The sequence below is a fragment of the Parasteatoda tepidariorum genome, chromosome X1, assembly GCF_043381705.1.
Source record: "Parasteatoda tepidariorum isolate YZ-2023 chromosome X1, CAS_Ptep_4.0, whole genome shotgun sequence".
In the NCBI taxonomy this organism is placed as follows: Eukaryota; Metazoa; Arthropoda; class Arachnida; order Araneae; family Theridiidae; genus Parasteatoda; species Parasteatoda tepidariorum.
The window spans coordinates 11,513,419-11,531,653 of NC_092214.1; the positions used below are offsets into that span (position 1 = coordinate 11,513,419).

The 18,235-nt window shown below is 28.0% G+C and overlaps 1 protein-coding gene across 1 annotated transcript in view; it reads left to right on the top strand.

The window, feature by feature from the left end:
• The first annotated feature begins 1,390 nt into the window (after positions 1-1,390).
• Positions 1,391-18,235, top strand: part of LOC107436183 (troponin T) — an 82,220-nt gene continuing 65,375 nt past the window's right edge. The window contains exons 1-2 of the mRNA XM_071187413.1: positions 1,391-1,515; positions 9,316-9,353. The gene's annotated coding sequence lies outside the window, so the exon portion shown is untranslated. The remainder of the gene's footprint in view (positions 1,516-9,315; positions 9,354-18,235) is intronic.

The following is an 18,235-nucleotide window of genomic DNA, read 5'->3' on the forward strand; positions in this document are numbered from 1 at the left end:
AAGCAATATAAAAAACGAACAAAAAGTGCGAAGTTATAGCGTTTATGAGAAATTGAAGGGTGAGAAAAAAAATAATAAAATAAGAAGTAAGAGGAATTCTAATAAAACAGTTTAAGAATTAATAAAATTTATAGAATGCTTATTATCATTCCATGTCAATGATTATCACGCATTCAATAAGGCATATCTATCTTCAATAGATGTCAGAAAAGCGTAGAATACTTTAAAATAAACAATTTTATAACAAAGAAATATTTTAAGTTGCAAAATCTTTTACAAGTATTCATTTCAAACTATGTTGAATTCTTAATTTTAAATTTTGTTAATCAAACAAATATGATAATATCTTCAAATCTTTCAGTAAATTAAAAAAAAATTGGCAAATGTTTAACTAAAATATCATATGTAGATTCAGCAAAAATAAAATGAATATATAGTTATCAATTTAGCTTAAAGTGCATTTGTAAATTTTAACTTTTTTCCTAAAAACAAGCATTCTGGTTTCAGCTACTTTATAAAATGAAATGCTCTCAGAACGTGATTTTAATTATATTTACTAATTAAGTAATAGATGCCAGAAAAGCGCATAATATTTTGAAATAAAATTTATAACTAAGAAAAAAGAATTAATACAAGTTACAAAAACTTTTATAAATATTCATTTTTAACTACTGTCCTTGCCTAAATTATTAGACGCACTATAAGATTCTTTGCAAAATCTTAATTATCAGGTAATACTATACAGCTTAATTATTTTTACGGGACTGAACCGGTTTGCACTTGTTTACGTTCGTGTATCAGTTGATTAAATTAGGCGATATATAATATAAATCCGACGAATGGATAAACTAGACGACATATTATCTAAATATAGAATATTCATTACATCAGATATTATATTATTATATTGTAATAATTAGATCAAATTATGAGACTCACTGAAGTTTTTTAATAATTACATGTTTTCCACGAGTTTATAAGCAATACTTTTATATTTAAGCATATATGTATTCGGGAGATTTTTTATATACTTCCTATTTGTATTTATTTTGAACGAATTGTATTACAATGTTAACCAACTGATACACGAATAAGTGCAAACTGGCAATGTCAAAAGAATAAAGCTGTATAGTATCACCTGGTAATTAAGATTTTACATAGAATCTTATGTTTCGCCTACTAATTTGGCCTGGAAATGTATGTTGAATTTTTAGTTTTAAATTTTGCTAATCAAACAAATGTGATAATATGTTAAAAACTTATCGGCTAATGTTGAAAAATAAAATGAAAATGCAGTTTTTCCTAAATGCAAGCACTTTATAAAATGATTTTAATAGAGAAAAAAGATTTGAAAGTGATGATAAATTTAAAAGAGCAGTCACTTCCTTTCTTGGGAGTCAGTGAAATGAAATAAATAAAAGGGGTGGTTAAATATAACTTCTCTTTCCTCCTCAACGGTCAGTCTTTCTAGAGACTTCAACTGCTGGGTCAAAGTTTTCCCTTCCTTCTTACACGGTATGTACCTTCATATTTATTTAATCATTTCAATGCCTATTTCTTAAAAATGTTTATTTAAATGTTTGCTTCTTTTGTTAAAGCAAAGTCTTGTTAAAATTTCAAAGCAGTAATCTGAAATTAAAATTTGCTGAGATTACAAAAAAAGTGGCTCGCTTATTTTTCAAAAAACTTTTTTTTTATTGTGTTTCCAAGTAATAAGATCAAATAAAAAGAAAACGATACTAAACATTTGGGTATGTTGAACATTTTGCTTAAAAATTCCAGAGGATATTAGACTACATCCATAATTAAATATCATTTTTTGAAGATATTGTATTTTCCATCTTTAATATTCTTTATTTTTCAAGCATTTTTTTACTGCACTGAATGTTTAACACTAGATTGCCCAAGGAAGTAATTTTGACTGCTTTTTCATTTACAAAAAATGTACAAACAATAATGCATAAATTATTTTTTTCCAAGTGAAGTAATTTTTTTTTATTATTAATATTTACTTATAACTTGCTACATAACTGTAAAAAATATAAAAAATAATAAAAACTAATTAAGCAAATTTCTTTATACATTAGTTATTCTTTCACAATGCAGTCATTTTGACTGCTTTTGGGAAATATAGGTATATACTAAGTTAGTCTAGTGTTAATAATTTCTGTTCGTTTTTATTCTCCGTATCTTTTACTAATTATGAACAATTTTCTTATATAGAGTTCTATACAAATTCCAATTAAAACAGTTTTTCCATCCCTAAATAATAATTAAGGCAAAATTTTACAGTAGCTGTACACTACTAGTTCTTTAAATAACATGGAGAAAATTGGAGTTTTGGTGCAGGGACTAATATTTTAAGGGATAAATTATTTTATTCTCGCATCTAATCTACCAGAGTAAGAGCCGAAGCACGACATGCATATCGGGACACAAAACAAGAATTTTGCTTTGACATATTAGGTGGCAAATATTTGTAAAACAGAAAAAAAAGATAATTTACACACACGCCTATTTACTTAAGGTAAGAGAAGGTTGCACGAAATAGTGACTCCATTTAATTAAATTATAATAGGACAAAAGTTGGGAGCCTAACACCGACTAACATCAAACCGAGTGTACTTTTTCATTTCATAACGTTTGAGCTAATTTTTGTAAAAATTGTAATCTGCATCATAGTTCATGCATAATCACAAAACTATTACAGATATTCCAAGAATATAAGCATTAGTGTTTCTGATATAAAACATGACATATAAGTTAAGTTAGAGATAAAAAGAATTTTTTTTCTATAATATACAGTATTTCTGAAAATATTTATGATATGCGCAATAATAATAATCTAATAAAAATCAAATCGTAATTTTTTTACTATAATAAATATTAAAAAGATGACCGTTGCACAGTAGTCATAAAAATAAATGCTTCACCCATTTTCGGCCAAACGTCCGTAAATGCACCACTTAAATAAATATTTTTTATTAACACTGCGACGCATATTTTTTACTAACTTTATTTTTCTGCTACTCTCAAGGGTTCTGAAGAGATCTTTAAAATATTAGTAATTCAATTATAGTAAGCACTTTCTGTTGACAAATTTTTTAACAACGCTAGTGTCTTAATTTGAGACGATTATTGACAAATTTGACTTTTTGAAAATGTATAATTTATCCATTTGAGATTAATCATATGTTTTTATGACGGATAAAAGTTGAATAAAATAAAAAACAAACTTTATATATATAAAAAAACTAATGTTAAACTAAATGGTTTGTCCATTCATTTGAACAATGGTGCTACCATTTTATTTCTTAAATAAAATATTATTTACGTAACTTTTTTTTGTGTTTTAATGAATGCATTTCAATGAAAATTATTCGATAATTTCTATGCTTGGCCTAAAATGCGCTAAAATGTCAATGTTTACAAAAAGAAATTTCTTATCTTTCATTTACCTTTCTTTTTCAAAATAGATTTAATGTCAATGTTCAAAATATTTCTTGTACATAACCAATGTATTTCAAAATTAAAATAAATTCGAGATAGAGGGATGTTTTGAAAAGTGTAAAAGAAGAGGAAACGGGAAAGAATATTTCTTAAAATCTCTACTTGACCCCTCAAGTCTTGCACCATCCTCACACGCAGCTGTGGGGGTTATCCAAAACTGATCGAGAATGTCACGAGGATAATGGGTAATCTCACCCTGATAAACTCTGACTATAATTAAGTTAAAATTTAATACTACACTGTAAATATTTTGAAGTAAATTTTGTTTACAAATTATTTTTTTCCAAGCAAAAGGGCACATTTTGGTTATTCATGATCTTGACACAGCCAAAACAATTGTGTTTACAAGTAAAAAGAAATGTTTAAATTGGACGGTTGCTTTATAAAATATGGCAGTAATATATATAAATTATATATATGTATTATATTTTTCGAAGAAGCAATTTAGTTTTTGGATGCATGCTTAAAAAAGTAACTTACGAAACCTCGTTAACAAAAAATAGAGTAAAGCTATTTTTTTATCCTTAAAATAATTTTTTTCACGTATTTAAGAATTTTTTGATATTTTTATGAAATATAACTGCAACTTAAAGCCTTTTTCTTGAACGTGAACTATAGGATTATTTTACGCAAAGTTTGAAACGCTTCACAAAATTTTTTTTATTTAGGACAATCTTAAAAATGAATGAAAAATGTTTTTCTAGTGTTAATTTTAAATAGAAAAGTGTATTGCATAAGAAGTGAGTGCAACTATCAAAAGAATTAAGCGTCTGTTATTTTGAGAGGCGATTAAAGTGTTGCACGCTTGTTGGCAAACACATGTATGATGCAATACTGGTGACTGTAATATGAACACCCAAATAACTATACATTGCAGCATAGTTTTTTGAATGGAATGGTAAAAAACATTTCAAAAATACCTTTTGTCGTAATAACCAACCTAAGATTGAAGAAATATAAAAAATAAGTGAAGTCCTCTAAGTTAGTCTTTACATAGTTAGTCATTTGTTTGTATATAAGCTTTTTATGCAAGTTGAAAGAAAGGAAAAAAACGGACTATTTTAAATGAAAAGAATGTTCACTTCCAAATAAGATATGCTAATTAATTAGTGTAGGTACAAAAACGCACTTTCTCTCAACGGACTCCAAAGATATAGTTGTAGCGCTCGTTAATCTAAATTTTACTTTTTTCCTTAGATCTCATATAAGTGAATTTTTGCACAGAACTATAAGATTTAAAGATGATTCTATGCAAAAAAAATTTCAAGTAAATATTTATTACTTTTATTACTATACTCATTAATTAGAATAAATTATGAACTGTAAGATATAAAGTTCCTCGCGTCATTTCAAAGAATGCAATTTTACACGGAATACACAATTTGAGTGACTTCGATCGAATAGTTCTTGAGAAAATCACTTTTAATCAATTCAATCAATCGATTACCTACTGAATGTAATACCGAATGGTAGGTATTACATATGTTGAAAATGATATATGAGTAAAAGGACGCAGTGATCAAAACCAAAGTTATTGGACAAATGTTTTAAAAAAGTTGTTTCGACTGTTGAAACAAAAATGAAATAATTTCCTTCGTGCGTTTGGTGTACAGTGGGGCATGAAGTGTGTGCACAAAAAGGTTAGTTCCCATTTCCTAATAAGAAGCATTGCAAAAGTTTTATTTTGGGTCATGAAGTTTGCCAACTTGAATTTATTGAGAAGTATAAATCTTTCAACACAACAGATTTAGGAAATTATCACAGCACCTGAAGATTCCTTTTAGATTTAAAAAATAAATCTAAAATATTATTCAGAGGAGAAACAGAAAAATCATTTCTAAACTTACTGAACTATCAATCTATGGATAAATAAAGAAAAGAAAATTCATGACTTTCAAAAATTTAAAATAATATTCCTTAACTAACTGAAATTTTGAAAAATAAGTAATTTGAAAAGCAGGAATTCTGAATTTCTGAAAACTTGCTTATCTATTGTCACATTTCACTTAAAAGGACAATTTTAGTTCAAATAAGAACAAAATCTACCTTAATTGTATACATATTAGTCTCTGGCCAAATTATTAGACGCACTATAAGATTCTCTTAATTATCAGGTCATACTACACAGCTTTATTGTGTTTGCACTTGTTTACATTCGTGTATTAATTGGTTAAATTAGACGATATATTATATAAATATAGAATATTATATTATATTAGTATATTATAATAATTAGACCAAATTATTAGACTCGCTGTAGTGTTTTAATAATGACATGTTTTGCACGAGCATGTATGCAATAATTTTATATATAAACATATATGTAATGGGTTTTTTATATACTTCCCATTTGTATTAATTTTTAACGTCTTGCATTACAATGTTAACCGGACGTAATTAAATGCAAATGCCACTTAAAAACAATAAAGCTGTTTAGATAACTAAGATTTTACACATCTAATAATTTGACTGTTGATTAAGCCGCATTTTTAGAGAATGCAAATTATAAAGACTCTGCTGCATTCTTTTTCATGCTGAAAAAATTGGCACAGAAGAGAACACATCTCTTTTTACACTATAATCAAGATGACGTCAATAGAAGCTTTTAATATACTCTGGCATATTGACAAGCAAAGTATTCATTCCTATGTATTACGTTAAATTGTATGAGATCAATTGAATAGAGTTTGAAGAGGTCTTTAAAAACATTTTGTACACCGTTTGTCAGCCATTGTTTCTTACTTATTTATTTAAGTTAAAATCGCTAGAATCGAAAATTAACAATAGAACTAATAGCTGTGAAAGTTAAAAAGTATCATTGAAAATTATATTTCTTAGTCGTGAAACTCTTCTAAACAATTGGACCTGATTTCATTTGATTCAACGTAAAAATTACGTTGGATCTTATACTTGTATAGCATTGTAAATAAGTTCAGATAAGTTATAAGTTATAAAATACATAGGCTTGTATACTTCGCTCACTTGTATAGCATTGTAAAAGGTAAGAAGTACAATAGTGAACTTTTTAGGCATAAAACTTTAATAACTTTTGAACAAATAGTCTTGTATACATCGATTTCATTCAAATAAAGATAAAAATTACACAGAAAATCATTTGTCTAGATAGCTATTTCAGGCAAGGAAATAATCAAAAATTGTATAGTTCAAATATCCCTTTTAATTTTTGAGCAATTAGATTTTGGAGTCATTAGATTGAACAGAAAAGGGGAACTTGTTTATTTTTTTTAAATGGCGGGGACTTGGGGTTTGTCCCATTGGCCACAGAAATGCCAGAACTGCTACTCTCTTCTCGTGTGGCGAAACCACGGTGGTGGAGCAGCGTCGCCCACGCCACACAACCACAAACCCGTTTATAGCTCGGGTCACATTCACACAAAGAGGAAAGGACATAGAACACCGAGAGAGAAAGAAACATTCATGCTCTGAGCAGGATTCGAACTCAGGGCCAATGCCTCCGCAGTCAAACACGCTAACCACTCGGCCACCTGGTCGGCGAAAAAAGGAACTAAATAGCAATAATTTTGACCCCCTCAATAAATGCTAGGGTTAACTTCCAAGGAAAAGGCAAACTTCAGAAATCACAAATGTTAATACAGCTTCTCCCCTAGTATTTTCACATTCTTATGTAAGAAATAAAGAAAATTTGCAGACTCGGTCGATTATCTCTACAACTATGAGACTGATTTTAATGAAATTTGATACAATACAAAACAAATAACGTACATTGATACAATACAAAACAAATAATCATTCAACAATTGTAATACACACGCATGTTCGTGCATAGTACTTATTGGATTTGGAAGGTATGAAATTGCCACAAGACTATTCTGCCACAGGAAATGATGTATTTCAAGTATGGTATCACGCTACAAGGTCTGTAAGAGGGGACCCTATTAACCCATTTTTGTTGTTGTTTATTGTGCAACTGCTGTTTCTTACCTTCCGACTCCAACCAATGTTACGCACTCTTCTGTATAACAGTTGCTGAATAATTACTTGTTTTGTATTTTATCAATGTATGCACAGATCAAATGTTTTTAAAATCGGTTCTAGAGATTTCTTACTCCAGTGTACTTTGGATTTGACCTATAGTTGTCAGAGGAAGTAATTCAAACTACATAGTCGGAATTTCTGATGAAATCAATGTTCTTGCTTTACGGATCTTATATTAGCTAATTAACGCGGGATGTATTTCCTCATTTTCAACGAATTTCTGGCTTCTTTTAGTCGCTATCTGCCAAATCATTAAAATAAATAATTTTTTGTATTTATTTATAAAATACTTATTTATTTAAAAACATTTATGAAAATGATGACTGATAATTTATTATTGTTTAATTATTTAACTAAAAAGAGCCTGAAATTTTTTGGAATATTTAACGTCTAAAATTACAATGACTAATTCGAAAATTCTAGCCAAATTGGTTACGGAGATTTTGAAACATAAAAGTTTTTTTTGAATAAAACTAAGAATGAAGCAGGTACAAAGGAACTTTGAAAATATGTAGATAATGTATATTTTGTATCGTAACTATCGCCTGCATTTATTGATTAGCAAATTTTAGGTGGCCTCATTAAATCATTAAATGCCTTCAATTTCGATTCATTGAAAAAATCTGTTTTATACATTTAACTGTCCTTTGAATTGATCAGTATTTTAGAAATAATGTTTCATTTAGTAAATTAAGTAAATTAAGTCTCACGCGAATATTTCAAATAAATTCGAATTGGAAAAAGTACTTATACTGGTAAATATTTCGAATAGTCGTGCATAACTGGTTTTCACGGTGTTTTCATTAACTGCGAGTTTCTTAGTGAATTATTTGCAGTGTATCATATTTAGGGACTCTATAGGTATAAGCCTAAGTTTTTAAACCAAATTGCTCCTTAGTATTGTTTCCACGTAAGTAGTTTTCATGTCACTACTTCTAGATAACAGCACACAGATGCAATCGTTGTCACCAAAAACACTCTCCTGAACAATTTTATAATGGGGCCTAAGATTTTATGTACAAGTTTTTACCTCTACTTTTAACGTTAATTAAGTTTTTAAAAAAAACGTTTCTACGCAAAAAAAATGTTCGAATCAGATTGGTACAAATCCTTCTCGGGCCCGTTAACGTACACAATGAGAATGTTTCTGTGGCCGAGCGTTAAGATCTAAGTCTGATGCTCAGAAAAATCGGTGCTTTAAAGAGCAAATTCGTAAAAAGTGCTTTAGAATAAAAAACTATTTCATACAAACATGAATTAAAACTTTTTAATATCACCTCCTATTTAACCAAGCCTATTTTTAATTGAAAATCATTTTGAACATTGATGAAGTTCTTCCGTTAAGTTTGTCTTCTAAAAGTGGCGAAGTAGTGACTACATTTCAAAAGTAGTTTGCAGTCGTATATTTAAAAAAAAGACAATTGTAATAAAGAAGCTGTAGTTAACTACAAAGAAAATGTAATATTCCTCCAGAATTTGAATAATGATACGCAAAAGGTGTGTGAAAACAAATATCAAGAAATGAATGCTGCCACCATTTAGGACAAACACTTGAAACCGAGCAGACAAATTCTATTCCAGAATCTAGCACTGCCACGATAACTTAATTTGTACACATTGTATAAACTTTATTTTATTGGTAGTAAAAAAATAATTGATAAACGCTTGAAATAATATACAGTTTATATTCGTGTTCATAAATGTTATATTTTTGGAAAAATATGTCACTATTATTTATTAGTTGGAAACATAATCAATTGAGTCATTAATCAAATCTATTTTTTACAGGACAGGAATATGGCTGACGACGAAGATCATGACGTTAAGTAAGCGTTTGTTACTTGAAATTCATTAACTAAAATTATAATATAATTTACTATCTTGATATGTATCGTATATTTTAAATGTATACCATTATCACCAGAAATATTTAAATTCATGAAAAAAATTATTAATATTAGCAAGTTCAAGCTTAAGTGTAAGAATGATTCAGACAATACAAAGAGCCCTTTTAGCAAAATAACGTGGGCCCTAATTGGACCAATAGTCATGAATCTTTGCTCAGTAAAGACTCAAAGGGCCTTTGCAATATTGGCCCTATATAGAATTTTTCGAATCACCCGATATTTTACAGCCATTTTACAGCCAATATTAGTCCTATATAGAATTTTCAAATTCTACCGATATTTCGTATACATAATGTAGGTTCAATTTTGGCCAATGTAGGCCCTATATAGGTCAATCTGAAACCAATATTAAAAAATCAAGGTATCCCAATATTGGTCCCTCGGTGCGTATTCTTATTGGACCCATATTGAGCCCATTTTGAGCCCGACTGAGATAAATTTATTGCTAGAGAGAGTATTAGGAGAATTGAAAATTACTTAATAGTAAATTAACTTTTATTTCAAGTCATGACCTTAATCGATAGATTACAGCAATATCAAAAGAAAGAAAAAAAATCATTTTAAAAACAATATTTTTATTTTATAATATGAATTCATAAAACTATAGAACAGAACTGAATCTGTTATAAGATGACTGGTATCTCATTTAAATAGTCCACAATTTTAATTTTAGATTGCAACTGTATACATATCCATAAAGAATACTTCGAGGCACAGTTTTATAAATCTTCCTCAGTGTCTAAACACTGAATGACCATGCAATTAAACCAATTGAGACAGAGGTGGAGCGAGATAAAAAAAAGATATAAGAAGGGAATATGGCGGCAACCTCACGCTGCAACATACTTCCAAATTTTACAAAACGGTGGGATACTAGAAAGTTTATTAACTAAATAATTAGAATTTTGCAAAATATCGAATGACTCTCAGAAATTAAGTTTGGCAGATAAAGAGAATTCTAATTATGAATAGAATCTAATTAGAATTATTCTAATTATGAATAGAATCAAATTAGAATTATTCTAATTCTTAATAGAATTCTAATTATGTAGAGCTTTGAATGTTCGATTTATGTCTGACATATCTTTTATGTCGAAATTTAAAGGTACCTTTAGTTTGTCCACCCAAGTCAAAATTTTTGATGGTTTCCCATTGATGGACCAACATAATTTTGATGGTAACAATCAATAATTCTATCATGAATCATTATATTTTTTGATGGTAGCCAACATAAATAATCATCACCTCAATGTAGGAATTCGGACTGATTTATGATGGTCCAAGATAAAAATAGCAACTTGTTTAGATGATTTGTTCATGCTGAGCCATCGCAAATTTCCACGATAGTATCTTAGAAATCAAATGTTTGAATGATCATGAATAACCACCATCCCAATGCAGGAATTCAGACTGATTTATGATGTTCAAACATAAAAAACCCAAATTGTTCAGATGGTATATTCCTGAGAACTAACAACAAACCATCACGGAAATGTATAGTTGGAACCATCATGAACCATCACGGATCCTCACGGATTGTTGGTTCATGAGAGTCAAACTTCTCTTGATACTTAAATATCATAGCATTAAAGTAGCATTTTCCATCATGGAATGATAGAAGTTTGTTGGCATATGAAAAACCATGATCACGTAATGGAAAATGTTGGATGATAGTGACCATCAAATGATGTTGAACCATGAGGAAATGCACTGAAACCAAGGTAAACCATCAAAATTGTCTGATGGGACAATCAAGAATTTTGACTTGGGCAATATACGCAAAATCATATTAACACAAAATTTGATTTAAAAAAACCCAGCAATATAGCTGCAAGGAAATATATTCTAATTTGTTTTTAAAATATAGGAAATGTTATATTTTAGTTTAATATACTATTTTATTAATTATTTTAATATATATTTTATGAATTTGAAATCAGTGAACTTGTTCTACACACTAATAAATTTCTGTAAAACTACTGTAAATTTTTACGACCAGCTTCCTTCTTTGCAAAACAAAGTTCAGTTCCCGAAATTGCAATGACCTTATCAAAATGAAGAGAGTTTATTTTTAATAGATGCCTTTATTCAGTAGAATTTATCACCTCAAATCAGGTGTGTACACCCGTTTCTATAGTGACTTCATAATCAGGCTTCGAACACAGAAGTCCTGGCTACGATCCTAGTAGAGGCCGAAGGACGTCTCTCTTCCTCGACATTCTCACACATGGCAACATTGCCTTACTTCGCCTTATTCCACGGTTCATCCAGATTAGATAAACAAATTTACTACGTCTCAAACAATATCAAGCTTCGATCTGAAGATAAATTTAACAAGTAAAATGTTAATTTGCAGTCAATGGCCTCATATTTTTCGAGAAAAAAATTACGGGCACACCTATATTTTTATGGTTATGATAGCTTTACTGGCATGAATATATTTTTAAGGTTAGTGATTGGTACACTTTTTGCCATTCACTAATAGTAATCTAGCTTTGAAAGTTTTTAGAGTAATTGTGGAACATGAATTAACATTTAACTTACATGCATGCACTTCGGTAAACTTTCTTTTCTTCTAAAACAATTAACTTCTTTGTTACATAACCGAATAATATTCTTTAATTTAAATAATTTTTAATAAGGATTCTAATTTATTAAAATATTTAAATTTTTGTTCTCCTTCTTCCGCTCCTAATATCTATAATATCATATTTGGAACATGATATAATGGTTTAAAAAAGTTCTCAAGTTTCGAGAAAAATTTTAGAGTATATTTATAATTCTTATTATAATTTTTTGCTATTATAATTTTTTATTATTATAATTTTAGAATACATTTATAATAACAGCATTTCTTAGAGTACATTTGTAATAACTCATGATATAAATTAATATAAATTATTGCGAAAGATTTTTATAAATACTTAGAAAACTATTTTTTTCACCTCAAAAGGGTCAATTTTGGACTTTCATTCTGTTAACAGAGCCAATGTAATACACACATATATTCCTTTGAAATAGTTTCTAGATATTTATAAATAAAACTAATAATATAAATTTTAATACTAGCTTGCCCAAGAATGTCATTTTGAATGCTTTTTAAATTTAATTAGAAAAACAATGATGCATATAATGACACAATTTCCTTGAATTTTGTGACTCTTTGTACAATATATAATTTTTTTAATTGTTAATGTTTACTAATAACTTGTTATACAACTGTAAATAATGTAAAAAATTTTAAAAATTAATTTTCAACAAATTTTATTGCACAGTAGTTATTCTTTCACAATGCAGTCATTTTGACTGTTTTTGGGCAATATAGGTATATACTAAGTCTCAGTCTTTCTAGTGTTAAATAGGATGGTTATTGAATATCATCCTTAAGAAATGACTGAAATAGATAAGTTATATTATTGTTTAAAAGATTTTTAGAAAAAGCAATTTAGGGTTTTGATACATGTTCATAAATGCAACGCTAATATTTTAACAAAAAATAAAATAAAGTGAGTACTTTAAAGTTATATAACCATTAGTAACATAGTTTTTCAAGTATTTAAGTACTTTCTTATGTTATTATAAAATATTTCTAATGCAAAATGCCATTTTCTTTCAAGTGAAATATAGGATTGTCCAAAAATGTAACACGTGCAACACTGATCGTTTTTGTTCATAAATTTATTTTTAAAGATAATCTAGTGTTCAATAATTCAATAGAAAAAATTATTCCAGGGTTAATTTTATTAAGATAGAAACGAATGTTGGATAAAGCAATGATTATTTTGTGCATCTAACATAAATATCGATAGAATTTAGAATTTGCTGTGCTACTCACGTTGTTGTTTATACCTTTTGAGACGTTTCTTACGTTTTAAAGCCAGATAATTGTTTCATCAAATAATTGAAAAATTCTTTAATATATATTTGCAAAGAATCTACAGATAATATTCGCAAATGATGTCACACCGACGTCAAAATAAACAGAAAAGCATTTTAAAAACTTGCGGATGTTTATGTATGTGACGTAACTCAAACCATAAAACAGATACAAGTTCTAGTTTGAAATAGATTTTCTTGTTTACTTTTTTCTCACCTTCTATGGTTCTATTTTAGAAAACATTATATTCGACTCAAAACAATAAATGAGTTTAATCTGAAGATAGAGCCATTGGATTCTTTCCAATTTATATTTTAAATCAAAATTAGTACTTTCTCCAAAAGTTGCAAGCGCCAGGTTTTTCTTCCTTTCCTGCTTCTTCTTTTCTTTGCAATTTTATCCTTAACGACTTTTGGCAGGGATTTTAAATAATTTTTATTTTCTTACAGGCCTCCGTGAAAATTCGTTTCATTTTTTATAATTACTTATTCATATCTACCTCACGTATCTAAGTATAGCTTTTCATTAAAAGAAGCATATTCCTTTTCATCTAAATATTGACGAAAATTCGTTTCATGAAATTAAAAAAAAAAAAATTAAAAAATGCTTGGAGAAAAAAACACAAGATCAAGATATCGGGGCAAACTCGTCTTCGCATCTTTCAAACGAGGAAACTGTCTTTTAAATATAGAAATTATCAAAATACAGTCGGATCTCTATTTAACGAAGTCGCTAAATCCCGATAATAAGTTCGTTATGTGAAAAATTCGTTAAATAGAAAATCACCGTTTAAAACACTTAAACAACACAAAACAGATTTTAAATTCATAAACTCTAGGTATAATTAAAATAGTAATTGATGCACCTTTATCTTGTGAACTAGTATCTACTATTTATTTAATAAATCTTAACCACAAAAGAAATTTGCATGGAAGGCAAGAAGAGAGCAAAACACTATCCAGTGTTATACTATCATGCTACATACACTTTCAACTGAAAAAAAATGCTAAATTTATGTATAAAATTATAGCTGCATTTATTATAAAAGTAATTTTAAACATACAATACCAAATGCGTTTATAAGTTTAATTACTACTGATGAAATCTGTTAATTTGTACTGAGTTTTTCGTTTGAAATTCCAAACAAGAAGGGAAAGGGATTTTACTGCTTTCTCTAAAATAACTGTTAGAGAAAGCAGTAAATCATTACGTAAAGCAGTGACTTCAAAAATTAATTCAAGGCCATTTCCCCCATAAAATGCGTTAACAAGTTTGAAATGTTCTGAAATATTTTGGAAAATAGGGAAAGTGAATCTCAATGAAAAGTTCGTTAAATCGGAAATTCACTTCGATATTTGGAAGTTATTTTACGAAGAAATTTCCAAAATGTTCTTTGTTCCTCGAAAAAATTCGCAAAATAGATAAATTTGCAAAATATAGAAATTCGTAAAATGGAAGTTCGTTAAATAAAAGTCAGACTGTATTTCTGTTGACGATCACATGAAACCAAGCTTCAAATGAAAGTTCTAGACTAAAACTAGTAAAAAATGGCTAGTCAACTTTTAAAAAAAACGTATTTTCATATGTATCATTACGTAAACAATTTATTTTATACATAAAGAAATTATAAATATGTCTTATTATTTATTAACCCAGATGTAGAATTGCAATAGATGGGGAAAAATCCGGTTTATTTCCGAGATCAACCCTAGTGTAAGTTTTGAAAATGATGGGTCTCCAAGTTGGCATTTAAATCAATGCAAAAATAGCAGAGAATTATAGTTATTAAGTTTATATTTTTTGTAGATTTTTTTCACTTTTTGTAGATTTTATCAATGCGAAAATGGCAGAGAATTATAGTTAATAATTTTTTTATGGATTTCTTCACTTTTTGTTTAAATTTTTATAGTTTATTTTTAAAAATATCATTTAAAGCTTCAGGTAATTTTTTTAATATTTCAAGCTAACAATTTATAAAACTACGAAATTCTCTTCTTTTTATTCTAATAAATTATATTTTTAAGTGAAATTTTTTCAAATGTTTCATTTTAAAGTGTGTTTAAAGTTAAAAATAATAAATATAAAAAGAACTTGTAAAATTATTTAAGCGAAGCAATATAATAATAAGTTAAATAAGCATGTGACAACTCTCAAGCTCTTTGACTGGATAATATTACTCAGAATTAACCTTAAGTTCTAAATAAATGTGTTACGCAGTCTAACCATGATAAATTGACTAAAGTTAACTAAAAATTGATTAAAGTAAGTACTTTAAACTATTTATCCAATGCAAATATTCAAGTATTTTCTCATTTTTTTTATGCCCTACACATGAAATACATTGGATTGTCCAAATTATGCAACGTAGGAGACGGTGAATTTTTTCACATAAATTTATTGTTTGGAATAAATTGATGTCCAAAAATTTGAAAATTATTAAGCGTTAATATTTTTAAACAGAAAAGTATAGTGATTAATTAGCGCATATATCATAAATATGAATTCAAAATTATCCGTTGTTCCCACCTTTTTAGAAGTTTTTGATATAATGCTGTCACGCACTATGTTGCATTCGTAATGGTTCGTTTGCTAATTAATTAGTACAAAAGATATTTTTAATTACGAAATCAGACACAATAATTTACTTTCTCTAAATAAGCGAATTTGAATTCAATCCCATGCAGCATGAAAAAGGCAAATAAACGTTAAAAATATGTTAGTTCGTTTTGAGGTTTGGGATTTAACGTTAAAATTACGTCCATTTTAAGTCATGATTTTCACCCTTGGTTCATTCGTTAAAATGTTTGCGTTAAAATAACGGTATTTTAACTTTATCAATTTTTCCTTTAAATATTTCGTTAAAAAAACGTATTAAAAATACGATATTTTAAGGTGCACTTTTTACCTTTCGGCAGTTTTTTAAAGTCGATTTACTAACTGAAAATTGGTGTTTTGTTGCATAGTTAAATTTTTTAGGATTATAAACGTAAATTTAATGGTAAAAATGCTTCAAACAAAAAGGCAGAACCTGTGAGAGACCAATAAAGTTTCTTTTACTTCTCTCTTAAATTAGAATAAACTGAACATTGTGGATTTTTACTTTAATTTATATTTTATTTTTAAATTCTTATAATTATTTTTTTAAATTTAATCTGGATATAAATATTTCTGTGTGGATGAATCTGCTCTTTGTCAGTAACTGACAAGGGAACTATAAGTTTATAATTCTTAATAAACTAAATTAGGATGAAATTAAAGAACTTCCAAAATACTGAATGAAGTTAAAATGGCCTTAAAGCACTCAAATGATAGGCAACGCGATCAGGAATCCCGACAGTTTAGCCAGGTTGAAAGCCCCTTAATATTAATAACAATGTTTGGAACAATTAAGGAGAATAGATAGAATTTGCAAGCAATAATTAAACTAACAATAAGGAGACTTTTGACCACTCTCCTGCCTTACCTAAATGGAGGACCCACACCCATATTTTAAGGATTCCAAATATATAAAAGAAATCTGTACGGAAAGCAAGAACATTATCATGCTACATACATTTTCAACTAAAAAAAGCTCAATTTATGTAAAGTTGCATTTATTACAAAAGTAATTTTAAACGTATATTACCACATGCGTTTTTAGGTTTAGTTCAGGCTACTCATAAAATCCGTTTATCTTATCTCAGTTTTTCGTTTGAAATGCCAACAAAAAGGGATTTTACTGCTTTCTCTAAAATTTAAGTGGCTTCGAAAATCAATTCAAGGTCATTTCTTCCACAAGATACGTTAACAAGTTTGAAATGTTATGAAATATTTTGGGAAATAGGGAAAGTGGGTTCTCAAAGAAAAGTTCGTTGGATAGAAAACTCACTTCGCTATTTGAAAGTTATTTTACGAAGAAATTTCCAAAACGTTCTTGGTTCCTGGAAAAAAATCGTAATATAGAGAAATTCAGAAAATGGAAGTTCGTTAAATGGAAGTCCGAGTGTATATATAGTTTAACCTCACCAATTCATTAAGCTTATACTTTCGTTCTTGAGAATTCAACAATCATTAATCACATTTAAAGATATTCCTTAAAATGTCGATTTTGCACACTCTTATACTAAATAGAAAAACTCTAGAACGTGATAGTATCAAATGAAACATATTTTAATTCAAATATATTTCACTTTAATTATTGATTAAGTAATTTTAACTATAATATAAAATAATTTAATTAAAGAATTGCAAAAAAAAAATATCTTACAAAATTTGGCGTAAATATTTGAGTCAAAATAAATGAATTTCTTACAATAAGAAATCTAAATTTTTGAAAGAGGCGAGTTGATTGCGTTTAAATGAGATGAAAGAAAAAGTTGATGTGAAAACAAAGCGTATGATCATCATTCCTCATATTTACATGGAAATATACAACAATTTAATACCCATTTTCGGCCAAAGGTGAGCACCATTTCAATAAATATTTTTTTATTAACACTATTTTTGGCTAATTTTATTTTTCTGCTTTCGTCAAGGGTTCTGAAGACATCGATAAATTATTAGGAATTCAATTGACACTTTCTGTTGAGAACTTCAAATCGTTATTGACAAATTATTCCTTTATCACATGTTCTTATGATGTCAGTAAATAAAAAAAAATAAAACATATTTTATAAACTAAATGGTTCGTTCATTGATTTGGTGAATGGCACCTTTACGCTGCATTTTATTTCTTACATAAAATATAATTTTTCATACATGAATTTTTTTTGTGTCTTTATGAATTGTAAGTGTNGGGTTAAATTTAGTAGGAACAACACAACCTGTGACGTAGGCTATATTATACCCAATTCAATTGACACTTTTTGTTGAGAACTTCAAATCGTTATTGACAAATTATTCCTTTATCACACGTTCTTATGATGTCAGTAAATAAAAAAATAAT